The 6,890-nt window shown below is 51.5% G+C and overlaps 1 pseudogene; it reads right to left on the bottom strand.

Moving 5' to 3' along the window:
• Positions 1-3,420: 3,420 nt before the first annotated feature.
• Positions 3,421-6,419, bottom strand: LOC101556752 (ornithine decarboxylase antizyme 1; annotated as a pseudogene).
• Positions 6,420-6,890: the final 471 nt, after the last annotated feature.

Genomic DNA, 6,890 nt, shown 5'->3' with positions numbered 1-6,890 from the left:
CTCTCTCTCTCTCTCTCTCTCTCTCTCTCTCTGTCTTTCTCTGTCTCTCTCTCCCCCCCTCCTTTTGGGCATTATGGTTTGCAATGAAGATATATTTCTTTGCCTATTTCCAACACTTAGTTCCTGTCCAAAGTAATAATTTCCAACTATTATTATCCTACTGGTCCCTTCTCTGTCCTAACTGCGCTCCACCCCCACCCCACACACACTTGCTGTTGTTGCTGTTGTTTGTTTCCTGGTGATGCCTGGAGAAATTTAAATTTCAGTGTATGCAAAAGAAAAAAAGAAGGAAGGAAGGAAGGAAGGAAGGAAGGAAGGAAGGAAGGAAGGAAGGAAGGAAGGAAGGAAGGAAGGAAGGAAGGAAGGAAGGAAGGAAGGAAGAGAGAAAAAAGAAAGGAAGGAAGAAGGAGAGTGAGAGAGAAGAGAAGAAAGAAAGAAAGAGAGAGAGAGAAAGAAAGAAAGAAAGAAAGAAAGAAAGAAAGAAAGAAAGAAAGAAAGAAAGAAAGAAAGAAAGAAAGAAAGAAAGAAAGAAAGAAAGAAAGAAAGAAAGAAAGAAAGAAAGGAAGAAAGAAAAAGTTAGTTTTTGAGGTAGAGTACAGTCAGGGCTAGCCGGGGCTGCCGTTTAAGACTCATGCATTTATAGGAGAGGAAACAAAAGGAGGCTCCAGGGGCAACCAAGGGGGACAGTCTGGTGTCTGGCTCGTTGAGCTGAGGGGGAAACCTCCTTCCTCTTTGCAACGCCCCCAGCGCCTACTTCTCTAGGCTGCACGGAAAATCTCTCAGGCAGAAAAAAAGGGTACCGGAAGAGGACCTGACCTTTGTATTTGAAAAGAGAAAAGGTTACAAAACTGGACCGCGGAAGGACTGGGGAGAAGCCAGCCCCAAACTCCAGGGTCACCACACTGGGGGAGACGGGCACAAGAAGTTGGTGTGCATGCTTCACAGGGGATACCCAGACAGGGCCCCCCCTCAGCACGGTCCCCCCAGGGAACCCCGTCAGGGGTGAAGCATTTGCCAGGTGCACTCCCCCAAATAAAGACAACTAAACCTCCACGAGGCAGGGGGCTGGAGGGAGCAGCAGGGCGGGCTCTCAGAGCAAAGCTCCATCCTGCCCTGCTGTCTCTTGGCCAAGGCTCATTCTTTTTATTCCTCTTCTTGGCTATAGAACAGTACTCTTCCTGAGAGTGAGGCCAGCACTAGACAAAAAAAGGGGTGGAAAGAGGAAAAAGGCGAGGGGAAGGCAGCGGCCAGGGCCAGCAAGGAAAGAAAGAAAGAAAGAAAGAAAAGAAAGAAAGAAAGAAAGAAAGAAAGAAAGAAAGAAAGAAAGAAAGAAAGAAAGAAAGAAAGAAAGAAAGAAAGAAAGAAAGAAAGAAAGAAAGAGAGAAAGAAAGAGAGAAAGAAAGAGAGAAAGAAAGAGAGAAAGAAAGAGAGAAAGAAAGAGAGAAAGAAAGAGAGAAAGAAAGAGAGAAAGAAAGAAAGAAAGAAAGAAAGAAAGAAAGAAAGAAAGAAAGAAAGAAAGAAAGAAAGAAAGAAAGAAAGAAAGAAAGAAGGGATTTTGAGTTGCAACTTCTAGGGGTACCTTTCAACATATCTCACAGACAGCAGAAGGAGTTACCAAAGGGTTATAGACCTAGGAAAGTGTCGCAATTAGGAAATTGCAGCACACCCCTCCCCCACCCGTCATCTGACTCAGCCCTAACTTAGCCAGGAGCTCCAGATGACCTGCCCCAGGGCCCTGATCAGTGGCCCTGAGTTTCTAAGATCTTGTTTGGGGGCCACACCTGGCAGTGCTTACTCCTAGCAAGGTGGGAGGGTGCGGGGGACCCTATGCGTTTTTTTGGGAGATGAGCTTGGATTGGTTCATGTAAGGTCACCACCTTCCCCAAGCTTTGTCTCTGGCCCTCAAGATGCAAATCTCTGGGCATGAGGCATAAGCAGAAAAAATTCCCCGGTGATAAGTGAGACACATCCGCCAGGCTGGCAGGGCCCTCTAGAACCCGACCAGGCGGGACATGGGGAGCCGCACCCCTCTCGACTCAGTCCCTTTTTCACTGCTGTCCAGTGACTGGGGCCACACTGAACACCAGGCATCACTCCCTTCGTGGTGGCCCCCAGCCCTCTTGCTTGGCAATGGAGGGGGCGGGGCGCTGTGGGAATCCAGCCAGCAGCCTCTCACTTACAGGAAAGGAAGTAGCTCTCTGAGCCCCATCTTGGGGCTCCCACCAGCTCATTTTATTATTTGGGGGGACTCCCCAACAGTTCTCAGGGAACCCATAGCCCCTTCTGGAGCTTCTCAGCTACAGATGGTGGCTCAGAGGAGGGTGTGAGGATGCGGAGCTGCTGGGGGTTGCCTGGGGTCCCCTGGGGCTGCCCCAGCAGTGGTCAGGGGTCTCTAGAACTTCACTTAGTGTGGTACTGGGGGTTGAACCAGGGACAGCTGCATGCAAGGTGTGTTGCTTCAAGCTCTGTGCATCTCCCCAGCCCCCAACCACTGTGCTTGTACACGGGCCTCGGATGGGGCTCAGCAGGGATCTGGAGTCCCCGTGCAAAGCTGCTGAGCTACAGCCCTGCCACACAGGTCTGCAAACGGATGAACCAGGCAGTCAAACATTCTTTTACGCGCTCTCTTCCCAGACGAAAGCCGGAGCGGCCGCACACGAAGGGCTCCTCTGCTCCTAAAAGACCATGATCCCGGAGGCCTAACTACTTTCGGCACCCAGCGGTTTCTTACAGAAATGCCTCCAGACTGTGAACTGAGCTGTGACCCCATGGCACCCCAGGAGAGGGAAAGGTTTTTTTCCCTCGGCCTTTCCTATCCGTGGTGGTGGCAGCGGCGGTGGTGGCCGCGTGGTGACTGCCATATTATAGAGCCCACTGACTGGAGGTACGAACTTGCAGTGATGCAACTTCTGGCAGCAATTTCTCTGGACTTAATTACTAAAACACCAGAAATCCAAAACCACACAGTCGCTGATGCCTCATATCCTCTTCATTCTCAGCAATGGAAAACAAATTATCAAATGATGCCTTTTCAGCAGTTTCAGTTGTTGGGGGAAAATTCCAAATAATAATAGTGAGTTTTCTGTTGAAATATTGAATGTAATCAAAGTATAGAGAGAGTAAAGTGAAGATCATTAGTCACAAAAGTGGGTGGGGGAGTGGTGGGAGGTTTACTGGGGTTCTTGGTGGTGGAACATGTGCACTGTGAAGGGTTTGATCATTGTATGTCTGAGACTTAAACCTGAAAGCTTTGTAACTTTTTTCATGGCGATTCAATAAAAACAGAAAGGAAAGAAAGAAAAGAAAAGAAATTACAATTCCTAGAAGTCAATAAGAGTGAAAAAAAATTTAAAATGGACTATAAGGTTTTTTTTTTTTTTTTTAGCGGCTAATCCGGAGCGTTTTATTTGCACAGGGCAAACCCGGGTCGGGGCTGGGGCGGAGCCGAGGGTCGGGGCGCGGGGCGGGGAGGGGGGGGCGCCCCTACTCCTCCTCCCCCAAGGACTCTCTCTCCATCGTGTAGGCCATGAAGCACGCGTCGGGTCTCTTGGGGACCAGGGGGCGGCCCGGTCTCACGATCTCGAAGCCCAAGAAGCTGAAGGTCCGGAGCAGGGCGGCTCGGTCGTCGCGGCTCTTGGGGAAGCAGATGAAGACGTGCTGCACGCGCAGCTGCTCCTCCGCGAACTCCAGCAGCACCGCGAGGCTGTCCTTGCTCCCCTCGGGCAGCGGGCCCCCCGGGATCTCGATGTAGAGGCCGCTGCCGCTGCGCACGGCCCGCCAGTGGACGGCCCTGGCCTCGGTGAGCCGGGACTGCACGAGCAGGATCCGCGTCGGGCTGCTCGTCCCTTCCTCGGTCACGTCCAGCCGGTGGTCCGAGTACAATAAGTTAGCTGGCGGACTACGATCCCTCTGGCTATTCCCTCGCCCACCTGGGATCTTCGGGGGTGGGTGAGGGGCATCAGGAACGCCACCGAGGCCCCGGACCCGGGTGACTGCAGCAGTTGGGGGACACCCTGGAACTCTCGCTGCTGCGACCGCCGCGGCTGTGCAGGCTGAGGAGCGGCCTGGTGCGGCTGGCGTGGACGGCGGCGCTGGGTCTATCCCCTTCCTTCTCTCTGGCGAAGCAGTGGCTGTTGAGGATGCGCTGCAGGGAGGATTTCACCATCCGGCCGCTGGGGTCCGAAACCAGCAAAACCTCCGCTGCGCCTCTCCGCGCCGCCGCCGCTGCTCGCCGTCCGCCTGGACTAGAAGGTTTTATGATGAGAATGGAAAGTGAGTAGGGAGAGCATGCTATGTAAAAAAAAATAATAATAATTAAAAAATAAAGTCTTGGGGGCTGGAGGGATAGCACAGCAGATAGGGCGTTTGCCTTGCACTCGGCTGACCTGGGTTCAAATCCCAGCATCCCACATGGTCCCCTGAGCACCACCAGGAGTAATTCCTGAGTGCAGAGCAAGGAGTAACCCTGTGCATGGCCAGGTATGACCCAAAAAGCAAAAATAAATAAATAAATTAAATTAAATAAATAAGGGGCCGGAGCGATAGCACAGCGGGTAGGGCATTTGCCTTGCACGCTGCCGACCCAGGTTCGATCCCCGGCATCCCATATGGTCCTCTGAGCACTGTCAGGAGTAATTCCTGAGTGCAAAGCCAGGAGTAACCCCTGTGCATCGCCGGGTGTGACCCAAAAAGCAAAAATAAATAAATAAATAAATACATTATTCTAAAAAATAAAATAAATAAATAAATAAAGTCTTGCTTTCAAGATAAAAAATTCTTTTCATTTTTAAAAAATTTTAATATATTGTGCTTAGGGCCACACTGGTCTGCACTAAGGGCTTGCGCTCAGGGGTCACTCCTGACAGCACTAGACATCCAACCCAGGTCAGCCGAGCACCAGCCAAGCGCCTTCCCCGCTGTACTTTCTCTCCACCCCTCTGCATTCCTTTTAATGCAGAAAAAGCGTGTTGGACATTGGCAGGGCAGTGAGAAAACAAGGGCGTGCTACAAGTGACTCCAGCGGGGAGAGATCTGATGCAGTCTGTCCTCTACCTCCAAAACCTGCGGCATAGGCAGTCCAAGATTTATGGGCCTCAAAAATTACAACATCCCATTGCCAGGGAAACTGGCTGGACCAAGGGTCAGTGCATGTGAAATACATTTGTCAAGGTCCCACTTGACTTCTGCAATGGAGACTTGGGACTTGGGGTGGGGGTTGAATCAGAAGTCTGGGGGAAAGGCCAGGCTGAGTGGAGGCCAGAGGCTCTGCAGGCCCCTGACTGCTCATCGGCCACAGAGAGCAGGAAGTACCAAGATCCGCTCCGGCCCCTGCAAGGGCTCCCCGACATCTGTGACGGGAAACCGAGGGCCATGAGAATAGGAAAAACAGGGAGTGAACCTTTTCTTTACGTCTTGGCCTCACCCAGCAGTGCTCAGGACTGACTCCTTGCTCTGTGCTCAGGAATCACTCCTGGCGGGGCTCAAACTCAAGTTAGCGGTGTGCAAGGCCACGAAAAATTTCTGGAATTTTTTTAATGGATATTTTCAGGTCTGGCTGGGGCGACAGCACAGCGGGTAAGGCGTTTGCCTTGCACGACCCTTTAGGCACCCCCTGCCTCCTTGAGTCCTCAGGGTTCAAGGTAAAGGGGGTCTCATCTCTGTCCCAGGAAGTTTGTTCCTCCTTCTCATAGACTCACTCAGCCCAGTGCCAAGAGGGCGCAGGATTCAGGTTTGAAACTTTCAATGGAGGTTGCCCTTCTGGCTCTGGCATATGACTGGGCCTGTCTTTCTGTTCCGTTTTCAGTCCCCTGAAAAACAGAGCTGGGGGTGAAGGGGGCTTCCCCACACTGGACAGCCCACACACAGCGCCTGCCGGGACACACCAGGACCCCTTCCAAAAGCAGAAGTGCCCTGCAGAGGGCGAGCCAGCCCTTCCCCGGCCTCCTTGGCCTCTAGGGGGCGTAGCCGCCTGCAGACTTTCTCCTCCCTCTCACCCCCTCTGTGCTTTCTGACTCTGCCAGCCTCTGCCATCTGCATTGAGAAGTTCACCCAGGTGGAACCAGAATGATAGGACAGGGGAGGCACTAGCCTTGGACGTGGATGGCTGGAGTTCAATCCCTCCACACCACCTGTGGCCCCCTCCACCTGATTGGTTGGAGGGACATGGTAGGGGAAGAAAATGTGGTACCACAGGAAATGTGGTAATCCTGACAACCACTTCTTGGGAGTCTGGATATGCCCCTATCCTCCAAAAGGACAGTGAGGAGGAAAGGAGAACTTTCCTTCTCAAAATTTAAACAGGAGGAGACAAAGGCGGAACTGGAATGGGTCACGGGTTGCGGAACGGTTCCGCCCAGCCGAAGAGAGCAGTGAACATACACTGAGTCGACTAGTCGACATGACATGCTGGCCTGGATCAAGGAGTCTCTGCAGCTGAATCTGATGAAGATTGAACAGTTGTGTTCCGGGGTCGCATATTGTCAGTTTGTGGACATGCTGTTTCCTGGCTCCATTGCCTTGAAGAAAGTGAAATTTCGAGCTAACCCAGAACATGAATATATCCAGAACTTCAAAATACTGCAAGCAGGTTTTAAGAGGATGAGTGTTGACAAAATAATTCCTGTGGACAAATTAGTAAAAAGGAAGTTTCAGGACAATTTTGAATTTGTTCAGTTGTTCAAGAAATTCTTTGGGGTGTTGGAGTGCTAGCACAGCGGGTTGGGCGTTTGCCTTGCATGCGTCCAACCCGGGTTTAATTCCCAGCATCCTATATGGTCCCCTGAGCACTGCCAGGAGTGACTCCTGAGTGCAGACACAGAAGTAACCCCTGTGCATTGCCAGGTGTGACCAAAAAAAAAAAAAAATTCTTTGACACAAACTATGATGGGAAA

This window comes from Sorex araneus, chromosome 8, assembly GCF_027595985.1.
Source record: "Sorex araneus isolate mSorAra2 chromosome 8, mSorAra2.pri, whole genome shotgun sequence".
Taxonomy (NCBI): Eukaryota; Metazoa; Chordata; class Mammalia; order Eulipotyphla; family Soricidae; genus Sorex; species Sorex araneus.
The sequence above is the reverse complement of the archived record's forward strand: the minus strand, read 5'-3'. Positions and strand labels throughout refer to the sequence as shown.